This window comes from Tupaia chinensis, unplaced genomic scaffold (assembly GCF_000334495.1).
Source record: "Tupaia chinensis unplaced genomic scaffold, TupChi_1.0 Scaffold000612_1, whole genome shotgun sequence".
Lineage (NCBI taxonomy): Eukaryota > Metazoa > Chordata > Mammalia > Scandentia > Tupaiidae > Tupaia > Tupaia belangeri.
Window position 1 is genome coordinate 3,772,550 of NW_006160131.1, and position 14,379 is coordinate 3,786,928.

Genomic DNA, 14,379 nt, shown 5'->3' on the forward strand with positions numbered 1-14,379 from the left:
AGAAAGCGAGAAATCACCCCCCAGGGGGGACGGTCACACCGCAATCCCTTCTCCTCCATTCTCCTCTCGGGATCTTGGGCACGCACGCACACGTGCCCGGTGTGAGTTTTAAGCCACCGGGTCCGGGACGCGAACCGCGGTCGACCACGTGGGAATCCAGCGACATAGCCATTACGCTAACTGCTGGTTCCCTTCTCCTTCCATCTTTACCCACGCTTGAAATCCTACCAGCCTCGTCAGGGGCAGCTATCTCTGCTTTCTACACCTCTCCCACCTTCTCTCCTCCAGGTCACCTACTGGCATTGATATCCAGTATTGTGGTCTGTCTGCAGTGTGATCAAGCTATGTATCCATTCTCCAAACCTAACAGCCGTCATGACCAGGCTGTGGGCTCTTGGATGCTAGGACCACAGGGATCCAGGAATGTTCCCTCTGGGATCTTCCCCTTGCTCTCTGAGCCTCGGTTTTCCCTCTACAAAAAGAGATACCAGCACCCTCATTTGTAGGGTTGTGGTGACAATTAAATGGACTAAGATGTGTGTCTAGGAAGCTGCCTGGTCGACAGCAAGCACTTGGTTGGAGTGAAAGTCTTTGTAATATGAACACAATAACAATGGCTGCTAGTAGCACTGGGGGAAGAGGGAGCATGAGCTTCACAGCACCCCTCCCATGGCAAGAGCAGGCCATATTAGCACCTCACACATTCAGCCTGCCAAGAAGCAGGAAAATCGGTCCAGACACGTGTTCCTTTGGTTTTCCGCAAGTGGTTCTATTTCGGTGTATGTTCTAGGGTTTGTTCCTTTGGGCCACGCTGTTTCATCCTGCATACCTACAATACCTCCACGGACTGATGAAACAGGAACATACCTGAACCAGGTCTGATGGCCGAGTCCTAGGGAAGGCCCAGGACACAGACGGCGCAGATGACAAGCGCAGCAGTGCTGCCACCCTATCAGCTCAAGTCTCCCCTTGTCAATGTCGCGTGGCCACCTTCCTCGGGCTCTTTGGGGGAGGTAGCCCATGTGGTCCTGCTGGGCATCTGAAAACAGAAAGACAATCAGCACATTAAACTTTTACCTCTGCTGCCATCACTCTAGTAAGCAGTGAGGCAGGCTCCCCTGTCCCCGAGCTCTGACCTGCCTGAAGCAGACTGATGGGCCATGGTCAGCATGCTGGGTCTACTTTGGAGGCTGTGAACAACGCCCCCAGACTGCCAGCTGCCCCGGGTTTGGTTCTCATTACCTGACGAGCTCTGGCTCCATGTGGATGCTAAGGAGGACAGGCTGTGGTGTGTGAGTTCTAAAGGGCAACTCCAAAAACCAGTCCTGCTGGGGTTCTCAGTCCTATTTCCACACAGCTTCCTGCTGCAGATGCCCTGGTTAGTGATGGCGAACCCCCGTGAAGGCCGGGAGCGATGAGTCAGCATTCCCAACTGGTTTCATCATTTCTAAGGTTGGTACAAAAGACTCGCCTGATGCCACTGAGGGGTTTGCTATCTGTGCCCTTAATTTAGCCACGACTGCCATGACAGCGATACCAGCACCTTCTACATGCCAGCCACTGGGCAACACTTCACTCGCCCTGTCTGGTCTCCCTGAGCACGGCCCTCCAGGGTGGGCTCTGGGCACCTGTTTTGCAGAGGAGCTGTGGCTCAGAGAAGATGAGTCACTTGTCCACAGTACTCCACTCCTGGAGGCAGGAACCACTCACCACGACCAGCCTGGTCGGGTTCCACAGTGTGAATGCTCCCACCCTTCCTCCTCCTGGGTGGTTTTCTTTGCTGTTGCACTTAGCCGAAGGGAGCTGGGGATGGGTTGGACGTCTGTAACCACAGAGGGCCACATTCCCACGTGTTATCTGGTTTAATCCTGAAAGCAGCCCTGTGAGGCAGGATCCACGCCAGCAGTTTACAGGAGAGGACTTGGGCGCTCACTGTGCAGACTGACTCACCCGCGAGTCCAGACTCAGGCCTGACCGAGTTCCAAGTCCAGGCCTTTTGCACTGCGCTGGCTGCTCTGTGTTGTGCTAAGACGTCTGTTCTCCTGGGAGTGCCAAGGGAAGCTTCCCCGTGTGAGCAGGGTCCACAGGGCTGGACGGCTTCAGTGCAAGGAGAGGGGACAGAGAGGGTCTGATACCAAAAGTACTTAGGGGACGGAAGCTGAGTGAGGGAGAGAAGGGCAGGGACCGAGAAGCCTGCTCCCTTCAGCGTGAGAACAGGGATTTGGGCGTAACGGCCACACCCGCTCTCCCTTTAACAGAATCGGGAGTGCTGGGCCCTCCAACCCCAGATCTCCCCAAGCGTCAGGGCTTCCTTGGAGCCCCGCATTGCAGGAGGAGCCCTCTGCCAGCCCAGGGCCTGGTGTTTGCCAGCACTCCGGCCTGTGCTCGGTTATGCCCAGTCGCATGCGTGAGTGTATCATGCATCTCGAGAGGGGAAGTTCCCGTTCATAGGAGGTTCCCACTGAGATAGGCGATTGCTGAGAGGAAGGATATTGACCCACTTACTCCTTTTCATTCCTCACAGAAGCCCCAAGATTGGTCAAACTAAATATGTGCACGAATAAATACTCACGGCATTGAAATGTCCCCATTGCACAGAGAAAAACAGAAGCCATGAGCTCTCCTCTGAATCACTGACCCTTGGGGCTACCCAGTGTTCCCATGGTAGCAGGCCCTGATCACTACCACGTACCAGCCAAAGCCAAAGAATAAAAGGAAGAGGAGAAGAACAGGAAGAAGAAAGGGCGAGGAGAGAGGAGGAGGGAGAAGATAGGAGAGGGAGGAAAGGGCGAGGAGGAAGCTTTTGCTCTGGAATGGGACGCAGCTTAAAACTGGAATGGGTACAAAGTCAGATCAGAGATGAAGTAGCAGTCTTCTCAGACCCGAATTCTGTTTCCGATGCTAAGAGGAGCCTGTTGTGCCACGAGAACTCTCTCTCCTCCCTGCTTCTCCAAGACAAAGCAATCACCACTTCATCAAGGGTGAAAATAACCTGCTGATATCTGCGCCACACTCAAGACTCCGCCAGGTTCATCTCGACAGAAATCTGCCCACAAGCTCAAATCTTGAAGCGCAACAGGACAACCCAGGAATCTGCAGTCCGGCCATCCGTCTCGTGGCACGGTGCAGAACATCACCGAGGGAGTCCCATGGCGGGGCCGGGGGGGGGGCTTTATTTCCAAGTACCCCCGGGCGCTCACCCCTGGGACCCCAGTGCCTATCACGGCACCTGCACGACAACACTGCACGAGCCTGCCACCTGCTCTGCCTTGGTGTGGACGAAGGCAGGCCGCAGCTTTCACTACCATCAGGACTCGGCCGTGATCCCAGCACTAGCCAGGCTGCAGGTGTCTACTCAGAGTGGTCAGATGTGTCTCGTTCTACAGGTGCCACTAGGAAGGACACTCGCGTGCAGTACAGGCATGCTGGCTATTTGCACGTGGCTTCCAAATGGCATCCGTGAGGGCGGCCTTGCACCGTTAGGTCCGGCTGGGCCACCCCGGATCCGCAGTGCACTGCCAGCTTGTTCCTGCCTTTCCCCTCACTTGTCGTGGTTCAGAATTACATCTTCACGGGTTTGCTTCGTGTCTGTTCATTCCCCTAAATATACTAATGTCTGCGAGAACCGGAATCATTTCGATTTCGTTCACTGCGTGGTTCCCGTGTTTAGTGCATCGCCGAGTGCCGGGGTCATGCCTGAGTCACAGATGTGCTTGACAAACATGGAATGAGTGAATGAATGAATGAGGCTGGACCAAATGCCTCTTAACTCCTTCACTCCTTTGATAGGAGGCATCTCCAGATCCACGTCACCAGAAGCCCTTGACTACCTGACCCAAAGGGAACAGCGCTTGGTGAATTGGCTGCTCACGCCAACGCAGCTGTGGAGGCTGGACCTCCAGGGTGGCTGCCTGTTTGGCACAGCTTGGACAAGGGGAGGTTGGGTGGTGGAGATCTCAGCCTGGGGGCCTGAAGGAGGGCCTGCCATGGACCTCACCTGGGTACTGCTCCGGCAAGTCCACCTGGAGTGAGCCTCTCTGCCTCCAGCAGGGCCCTGGTGGCAGGAGCAGCGAACTCCATCCCCCAGAGAGGGCAGTGGGAGAGGCTGCCCCTCCACACAAACATGGCTCCGGGAGTGGGGACACGTGTACTTCTGAGAAGGCAGCCGTACACACCAATACCGAGTCCTAGAGAGCTGCAGCAGGTCTGAGAGGTCTGCCCTTTCATGCAGGGTTGTGGCAGGTGCAGGGCAGAGGGGTGGAGCCAGCCTCTGGGGAGATGCTGGTAAGACTGAGAGATCCACACCCAGCTCCTGCTCTGGCCTCCAGTTGGGCCAGGCTTATTTCCACCCCCATGCCTATACCACCACTTCCTCCAGTGGCACCCTTTTCTCTCAGGTCTGCATGTGGCTGGCATTTTCTTCTAGCTTAGATCTCAGCTCAAAGACCATCTCCCAAGAGAGGCTTCCTGTGACCACCTATTTATCTACCCAAAATAACTTTGGTCTCGATTTTGCTTGCTTGTTGGTTGCAACTTCTTGTAAGCTCCGAGTACTAAGGCCATGCTGCTGTTTACCTCCTCTGACAGCCCAACCCCAGCACAGAGAAGGCGGTGGAGAAATATAAGATAAAGAAAGAATGAGCGCATGAATACCTGAGCTCAGTTAAATAGCTTTCCAAGTACCCCCGGGCGCTCACCCCTGGGACCCCAGTGCCTATCACGGCACCTGCACGACAACACTGCACGAGCCTGCCACCTGCTCTGCCTTGGTGTGGACGAAGGCAGGCCGCAGCTTTCACTACCATCAGGACTCGGCCGTGATCCCAGCACTAGCCAGGCTGCAGGTGTCTACTCAGAGTGGTCAGATGTGTCTCGTTCTACAGGTGCCACTAGGAAGGACACTCGCGTGCAGTACAGGCATGCTGGCTATTTGCACGTGGCTTCCAAATGGCATCCGTGAGGGCGGCCTTGCACCGTTAGGTCCGGCTGGGCCACCCCGGATCCGCAGTGCACTGCCAGCTTGTTCCTGCCTTTCCCCTCACTTGTCGTGGTTCAGAATTACATCTTCACGGGTTTGCTTCGTGTCTGTTCATTCCCCTAAATATACTAATGTCTGCGAGAACCGGAATCATTTCGATTTCGTTCACTGCGTGGTTCCCGTGTTTAGTGCATCGCCGAGTGCCGGGGTCATGCCTGAGTCACAGATGTGCTTGACAAACATGGAATGAGTGAATGAATGAATGAGGCTGGACCAAATGCCTCTTAACTCCTTCACTCCTTTGATAGGAGGCATCTCCAGATCCACGTCACCAGAAGCCCTTGACTACCTGACCCAAAGGGAACAGCGCTTGGTGAATTGGCTGCTCACGCCAACGCAGCTGTGGAGGCTGGACCTCCAGGGTGGCTGCCTGTTTGGCACAGCTTGGACAAGGGGAGGTTGGGTGGTGGAGATCTCAGCCTGGGGGCCTGAAGGAGGGCCTGCCATGGACCTCACCTGGGTACTGCTCCGGCAAGTCCACCTGGAGTGAGCCTCTCTGCCTCCAGCAGGGCCCTGGTGGCAGGAGCAGCGAACTCCATCCCCCAGAGAGGGCAGTGGGAGAGGCTGCCCCTCCACACAAACATGGCTCCGGGAGTGGGGACACGTGTACTTCTGAGAAGGCAGCCGTACACACCAATACCGAGTCCTAGAGAGCTGCAGCAGGTCTGAGAGGTCTGCCCTTTCATGCGGGGTTGTGGCAGGTGCAGGGCAGAGGGGTGGAGCCAGCCTCTGGGGAGATGCTGGTAAGACTGAGAGATCCACACCCAGCTCCTGCTCTGGCCTCCAGTTGGGCCAGGCTTATTTCCACCCCCATGCCTATACCACCACTTCCTCCAGTGGCACCCTTTTCTCTCAGGTCTGCATGTGGCTGGCATTTTCTTCTAGCTTAGATCTCAGCTCAAAGACCATCTCCCAAGAGAGGCTTCCTGTGACCACCTATTTATCTACCCAAAATAACTTTGGTCTCGATTTTGCTTGCTTGTTGGTTGCAACTTCTTGTAAGCTCCGAGTACTAAGGCCATGCTGCTGTTTACCTCCTCTGACAACCCAACCCCAGCACAGAGAAGGCGGTGGAGAAATATAAGATAAAGAAAGAATGAGCGCATGAATACCTGAGCTCAGTTAAATAGCCAAAGCCATGGTCTAGTGTTGAAAGGAGCCAGGACCCACATGGCTAACTGCTTGGTTCAAATCCCAGTCCTGGGACCATGAAAAACATGCCAAGTGCACACGCATGCGTGCCCCAAATGCCAACAGGAGAGAGAAATAGAGGAAGGAATTCCAGTGTGACCCCATCCCACTGGGGAGGTTGCTTTCCCCCTCTCTCTCTGTCTCTGTTTCTCTCTGGCAAATTAAATAAATACATAACGAGGGGCCAAGATCCAGTCAGCACTAGGTCTGCTCAGCAATGAGACTGCTCCAAGGTCAGGGAGACTGAGCGCTCCCCGGACATGAAAGACTTAATTGCTTAATCCACCAGCCATGCTCTGAGCGGTCACGGTAGTGACTCCATTTTACAGACAAGGAGATGGTCTCAGAGAGGTTAAGCAACCTCCTCAAGGCCTGTTGGCCAAGTAGTCGCAGAACTCCAGCCCCTTCCGCCTGCTTCTCAGGACCCAGTGCTCAAACGCCTCCCTCTCCTGCTCCCTGCACACCACGTGTCAGTCTGTAAGTCTGCACCCAGGCAACGCCAGGCCGGAAGAGAGCTCTCTGAATGCAGGCGTTCCTTTTCTTTTATCCAACAAGAATCTGCAGGCCCCTGCTTGGCCTGGGTCTCCAGGCCAAGGCTGGCACACAGGGAGCCAGGACTGAGGGAAGGAGCCTCACCCTCTGCCACTCAGGAACTCCACACATAGAGAGCCCCAGCACAGTGGTCTTCCAGAAAGCTTTTCTCAATTAAGGATAATTAAAATCCCTCAAATTTGGAGGATTGCTTACAGTTCCTTGGGGGAGAGAGGAATGAGTGGAGGTAGTAGCAGGGGTGCAGTTGGGGCGGCACCGACAGTGGGGGTGGAGGACCTGGTCAGCAGCAGGCCGGCTAGGTGGGCTGACCTCTCAGGGGGGCCCCAGTTTGGAGCGTTTCCTTCCCCAGTTCTGCCCCTCCGGACCGCTAGCCTGTGCTCTGGACCCAGGCGGCTGGCCAGAGGGCACTGGCATGGAAACGTGCCTGCTCAGCATTTCGGGGTCAGGTTTGGAGCACAGGCATGGGGCTTCTGCTGAGATGCCGGAATTTTTCAATCCCGAGCCGCGAGTTTGCTCTTTCTTCCTTCCTTCTCCCATTCATCCATTCCTGGCACACTGCACATTCTCTCCTCCTCCCACCGCGGACCCCATTGTCATTCCGGCGGCATTTCAGCCCACTGCAGACGAAGGAGGCTCCGGCTTCCAGATTTCTCTGTCGAATCACTGGCAAGGACAAAGCCGTTTGGAGCAAGATTCGGTAACTAGCTTTTTAATTTCATGGCCGGAGGTTGTCAGGACAGTGCGGAGAAAATTGCCAACGATTCGGAGGGCAGCCCGTGAATCTGGGGCAGAGCAGGCGAGAACAAGCGAGCGCTTCAGCTGGGGTGGGGTGCTGGCAGCCACTTGGATGAGAACGTTCTCTTCCTCTGAATTCCTTTGGTTCAGATCCGTGTTCATTTAAAAAGATGGATTCAGCAATTTTTTCACCCCTCCTCAATGAAATATTTTAGATAGCCGAGAAAGAAAAGAAGCAGCCCCTCCCGGCACCCACCATGAGATCTTTCTTTGGGAGGAAATGAGGGGACCAGTTGGTGATAGGCTGTTCTGAAATGGGGGTCATTAATTGGAGGGTTGTCCTCTTTCTGGTTTCTCTTTGCAAACTTGAATCATAGCACGAGTCTGCCTTCAGCCTGATGGCCCAATACAGGGTGGGAAGGCCTGCGTCTCAGTCCCAGGGCAGGCTTGCTGTGTGATAGCGGGTTGCTGACTCTCCTCTCTGAGCTCCTTCACTTGAGAGGGTTGAATAAATGGTGACTAATATCCTTTCGCACCTCTATACTCCTCTGCTTTACCAAACCCAGAAGTCTCATTACCTCAAGCCTGGGGTCTCTGATCTGAGCAGAACCTCAGATGGAGCTGAGCTGAGAGGCATGGCCAGGACTCCCAAGGGCTTAGTGTTAGGAAGCATCTCAAGATACCTGGTGGCGTTCATGTCCCCTGTCATGCCCACCAAGTCTCGCTAGCTGGACACAACCCCTGCAAGCTAGCACCCATGAGAACCACATGTTAAACTCTTGCTAGGGGTTTGTTCTGTGGTTCCTACCTCTCATATACATTCTCTTCCAAATGTATTTCTCACATCACCCTGTAAGTGAGATCTGAATAGTTGCCCCATTTTACAGATAAGGAAAATGAAACTTGCATGTCCAAAGGAGGACCAAGTTGGGCCAATGGCCCCTGCCCAGCACCCTTTGACTTGGAACTGGGCTCAGTGACACACAAGGTTCCTGAAGGAGAAGGAAGCCAGGCGTCCCTAGCCGGTTCCTTCCCTCCACCTTCACCTCCCTTACAGCCTCATGATGTTCTCTAGTTGTTCTCTAATTCATTTGTTTCGATCTTGTTCACAAGCAATATAAACTGATGCCAGGCCAGTTAAGCTGAAAGAATGTATTGAAGGATACAGTGCAGCTCACAGAATAGACAGGAAGGCTGAAAACTAGGCTGAGGAAGCAGACAAGAAAGAAGGGAGGTCACACAGCCAGAACCAAGGCCAAACTCTTGCTACAGATCCAGCCCCGCAGCATCCCTGCTGCTGCTGCTGCACACTGAGAGCCTGGCGCTGCAGCTGGAGCACCATCTCTGCTGGGCTTGGCCAAGTGGCTGCACCCAAGCTGCAAAGTAGCCTGGGAGAGCGCATATTCTGCATTTCAACATTATATAGCGAAGGCTCCGCCTCCCAACCAGTCTCAGAGGGTGAGAAATTCTCCTCCAATAGAACAGTAGGGAAATGCCTGGCAACCACATTAATGGCAAATGTGCACGTATCAGTCAGTGTAGGGTAAGTAACGCTGTGGTAACAACAATAGGAGCTGCTTAAAAAGACCCAGGAATTGCTTCTTGTCCATGCTACATGGCCATCAGGAGTCAGTTGAGGACTCTGCTTCAGGTTATCTATAACCCAGTTCTCAGGCTGTTGGATCCCCAAATGCCATCCGCTATCATCATGGCAGAGGAGAGGTGTGGAACAGCAGTGAAAGATTCTGGCCCAGAAGGGACACACATTACTTTCACTTGGCCCATCGGCCAGAACTAGCCACATGGCCCCACCTTGGGCCAAGTGCAACCCTGTCTTGGATCCAGAGAGCCAAGAGCTGGACTCTGGTGCGCAGTAGTGATGATGCCCATGTTCCCCACGTGAACCTGCCCCTCAGAGCTCACCGGGTAAGGGAACTGAAGGGAGAAAGCACCAAGATGGAGGCGGGAGAGCTGACGGTCATTCCTGATGGCTCAAATGGGAGCTGTACATTCCCGTAGCAATACCCGGGTGCTGGCGGGAAGTCCAGTTCTAGGTCTGGTCACAGAAGACACTGCTCAAACTGAAAATGGCAGCAGCAGAGGTCTGGAGCATAGCCAACCAATGGAGTCCAGGTGGGGCCATGATTAATCAGAGCCAGGAGGCAGGCCCAGACTCCTGGAGTTCAGACAGGCAACCTCATTCTGTTTTCCCAGAAATATGATCAATTCTCAGTGGTCCTAGGCTCCATCTGGAAATAAACTCTTTGCTTGCAACTGTCTGATGGGCAGCCGGAGTTGGGGTGTGTAGGGTGTCCACAGGATTCTTGAGGCTATACCATTTCAGTTGCAGAAAGATGGCAAGCCAGAGTCCTGAGGAAGATGTGGGGAATTGGGACACTGTGAACAAGGGTCTGTTTGCCTTGGAGGGGCCTCATATCATCAGGGTCTGCCTGGCCTCACAGCTCCTCCTCTGCTGACACTTTTAAAAGGAGTGAATACAATTATTGGTACCATCTTGTCTGATACCCGGCAGACTAAATGCCTATGCTTCCATCAACGCTCAGTCCGGAGAGGTTCAGGAATAACTTCTGAGAGAAGCGGGCTTTAACACAAACCCCTGATTTCCTCCCCATATACATTTGCCACTTCTTTAATGATATGGATCCCAATTTTAGCAGAAGACTGTAGCAACAGCTCAGACTACATTTCCCAGCCTGCCTTGCACCACCCTATGGCCCGGACATTGGGGCAGCCATCTTGTGTCCTGAGACAGCACATTAAGGAAGAAGGAACAAGAAGGGATCTGTGGCCCACCTGGCCCTCCTGTCAGCCAGGACCACCTTCCTTCAGACTTTACAAGAAAGAGGTGAACTTCAGTCTTGTGTAAACTTCTGTTAGTTTGTGGTTTGCAGTTACCGTTTAATAGCTGCAGGACATAAGGGTTAACAGCATCACAGAGCAGAAAGATCGCCATTCCTGTCTTCCTAGGAGAGTGGGACTCATTCCGAAGATGGCTCTTGTGTTTGAACGTCCTCCTTGATGGGTCTGCAGATGCAAAAATGGGCTTTGCACTGAGATTGGAAGAAAGAACTTAAGAGCTAACTTAAGGAGAATTTGGCATTCCACAAGCAAATGATCGGAATGGGAGTGAGCAGGACAGGGAGACAGGAGGGGAGAGAGGAGATGGTGCGTGGATGGAGGCTGGCACACTCGTGAGGAGGAACAGCCACTCTGAACCCCTCAGGCCATGGAAGGGCCTCTAAGAACAATGAAGTGGAAAGTGCACTTTGCAGTTTGCTTTAAAGTTAACATGTTGGTCCCTCCTTTGATACTTAAAAAAAATAATAAAATCAGTCAGTACTAAAGAATCAGGTGCCGAGTTTCTCATGAAAGTCTATCAGCTGAAATGAATGCAACAGAAGCATGAGACCCCAAAGCCAAGCTGACTGCGGTAATTTACAGAAATTATGAAGGGGTCTGGCTGGGCCTTCTGCAGGGCCCAGGATGGCCTTGGGGAGGAGCGAGTTATGTTAGCCAGATCTCCAGATCTATCAAGATGCCCTAGGCAACATCCACCCCATGTTTCCCCTGTGCAGTCTCAGAGAAAATTCTGAGATGCCAGATGCTGTTCTTGCCTGGTTTAGAATCCATCCCAAGGTTAATTTCAACCTCTGAAATGGTAGCATCTGAGGTTTCGGCCTACTTCATCAAGATCATCTCCTGCTGTCCACCCCACCCTGTCCAAACACTTGTCCTGCAGCTCCTCATAGCCCACGGGACTCAGCACCCTTTTCAGAGAATATCCATGCTCTTCAAGCCTCTGCGATTTGCTCAGACTGTGCACTCTGCCTGGGACCCTGCCTGGGAGCCCTCCCTTCTCTACCTGCTTACCCAGGCAAGATTAACTAGCAGAAATTAATTCTACCTACTTCAGGCAGTAAGGGTATGAAAGCAGGATATGAGATGGCTCTCAAGATCTCTGGGTCACACTTGGAATCATATCATTAGCAACCTCATGGAGATGTCAGTGTCCCAGTGCTGGAACAATCAGTGTCAGGTGCCTCTGACAGTGTCCACGTGGGTATTACATACTCCTATATGACTCAACTTGTCCTCTGGTCCTTCTGAAGATAGCACTGCTGCCCGCTGGCTGGGGCACCTATGAGCTGCTTCGAAATGTCAGAGCAGCCTCTGATGGTTGCCATCAAGGCCACATGTTTGGGAATCTAGGAAATCTGGTGTCAGGACTCCAAAGTAGAAGGAGGTCAGAGGGCAGCCCAGCACTTACTTCCTAGGTAACCCCATGATGTGTTCCAGAGCATTCCTGCCTCAGTTGTCTCAGCTGAGGGGAAGTACATGGTGGCCACTTACAAAGCATGGGCATGTGCCAGTGCTGCTGGAATGCCTAGCAGGGCAGCCACTGGGGGATGGGGTGTGGAGAGTAAAACAGGCTGTCCTAGAACAGGACAGGGCAGCCAGACACTATGGCCCACATTAACGACAGCCACCTGTATCATCAGAAAAGCCCCTCAGGTGGTCAAGAGCAATGAAAGCTGCAGGCACATCCCTCCTCACCCCTGCACTGTCCTGGTGGGCAAACCACCATGACTGACCCCAGCTCCTCTCGAGAATAATCACTGTGAACACAGCTCTGGGACACAGCACCTGCCAGGCATTGTCTCTGTGATGCTCACAGGGCATCATGCTCATCCCTGTGAGTCAGGTTTCATTATCATTTCATTTCATTATCATCCTCATGTCACATGTGAGGAAACTGAGGCCCCGAAGAGACAGAGATGACCCACTAATTCATAGTTATGTGGTGGGGGTTGGGGCAGGATCCCATTCCAGGCCTTTCTCTAAAGGCCACAGTCTTCTCTGTTCATTTCAGAAGGAGAGGCCCAGGCATTAGGCATTGAGCAGGCCTGGTTTAAACTCTGGCTCTGAAACTAAGCCAGTGACTTTTCCTCTCAGCCCTTCGGTCTTCTCATCTGTAAAACATGAGTAACAGCTGTCTGCCTTGCAGAGCAGTTGTTCCAACTGGAGGTAATGGGGATAAGGAGTCTCCACCTGGTCAAGTATGTCACAGGAGCTGGATCCTTGTCACTTCCCTCCCCCTGGCTGGGACTTCCTTCTGTCCTGCCTGACTCCCTCCCTCAACCTCTAGGGTTTTAGCCATGTTTTTGTAAAGATCCCACAAGTATTGGAACCAGCTCTGCCCACAGATATGGAAGAGATTCTTCTCAGTTCAGATACTTCTGCTAGCCCCTAAGAGAGCCCGGCCTGGAAAGATGGCATCTGAGCTGCAGCCAGACACTGTGAAGAGCTGCCAATCTGAGCAAACATTGTGACCTTTAGACACATGCAGAAACATGGCTCCATGAGCTTCATTTGCATGGCATGAAAGCAATTTGCATGCAAATACACTAGCTGACTGATGTTAGTGAAACAGCAGAGCAGTATCGGGCTAAAGGAAGTCACATGTGTTTATCAGAATCAGCCCCAAAAGATCAGAAAAATTATATGGCTCCAGTTGTCTTCTTATCTTCAGTCAATTAACATCCAAAAACAGCTGGTTTTATATTCCATTTCCTCTCCCCTGATTTTCTGCCCTATAAAATAAGAAGCCTGGTACCGGTTCTGGTCATGGCTTTCATCAGAGCTATCTAGCCCACCCGATCCTCGCTTTTCTATACTTGCATGTCTTTGTGTGTTTATTTTTATGTTTATTCCTAATCCACAGTCCCCTCCCCCCTCTCAGAAAAACACATTCTGCCAAGCGGGACCCAGTAGAGTACACCAATGCAGGAAGCTCTGCACCCCTCCTGGACCCATCATAATGTGGTGTATGGGAGGTAGACAGAAAGAGATGTGGAGGGATGCCAAGAGGGCAGTCACGGGGTCTCACATTTAAATATTCTCTCCTGGGACCATCAGTTGGCATAATGGCTATGTCACTGAACTCCCGCGTAGTCTACTACAGTTCGAGTCCTGGACTCGGTGGCTTAAACTCACACTGGGCGCATGTTTATGCTTGCCCAAGATCCTGATAGGAGAATGAAGGAGAAAGGATTGCGGCATGGCCATCTGCCTTGGTGAGGTGATTTCTCACTTTCTGTCTCTCTGTCTCTCTGTCTATCTGGCGAGTGCACACACCCTATAGCAAAAACCTCTCCCCGCAAAAAAAAAAACAAACAAATAAATAAATATTTTCTCCTAGTAAAGCTAAAGATACGGTTGCAGAGAAAGGAACCAAGAAGGCATTTGTCAGCGGTCAAGGCTCCAAGGTAGGAGTGATCTCTGTCTCCCACCATGACTTACGAGACAGGACACAGGTTTAAACTTGGTCATGTCCTTATACCACAGGGCACACAGCACACCTACGATTTTACATACATACTGTATGGTAATCCTTCTGTTATCTTAGAATCAAGTATTCATGTTGGGCAAATTCACTTTCCAAGTAGTAATGATACATAGTGATTGAATGTATAAGGTAAATAAATAAATAAAATAAAGAATAAAGGAAAAAGAAAAGGAAGAAGTAGCACACTCACACATGATACCGTGTTGTGTAAGTGTAAAAATTATTAGATTGTTAAATGCCGACATCTCTTACAGACCACTCTTCTGGTCATCCTGCTTCAACTCCCTTCTTTTTTCTTCTTCTTCTTTTTTTTTTTTCTTTTAAGGTTTTTGCCATAGGGTGTGCACACTTGCCAGAGAGACAGAGAGAGACAATAAGAAGGACAGTGAGAAATCACCCCCTTGAGAGATGGCCACACAACAACCTCTTCTCCATTCTCTTCCTGGGATTTCAGGGCAGGCACACACACACACACACACACACACACACACAGCAT

At 52.2% G+C, this 14,379-nt stretch overlaps 1 long non-coding RNA gene across 1 annotated transcript in view; it reads right to left on the minus strand.

The window, feature by feature from the left end:
* LOC106736032 (uncharacterized) overlaps positions 1-1,367 on the minus strand; it is a 3,060-nt gene extending 1,693 nt beyond the window's left edge. Inside the window, exons 1-2 of the long non-coding RNA XR_001371160.1 lie at positions 1,243-1,367; positions 868-1,039 (exon numbers count right to left, since the gene is read on the minus strand). This is a non-coding gene — a long non-coding RNA (uncharacterized LOC106736032). The remainder of the gene's footprint in view (positions 1-867; positions 1,040-1,242) is intronic.
* Between the last annotated feature and the right edge of the window lie 13,012 nt (positions 1,368-14,379).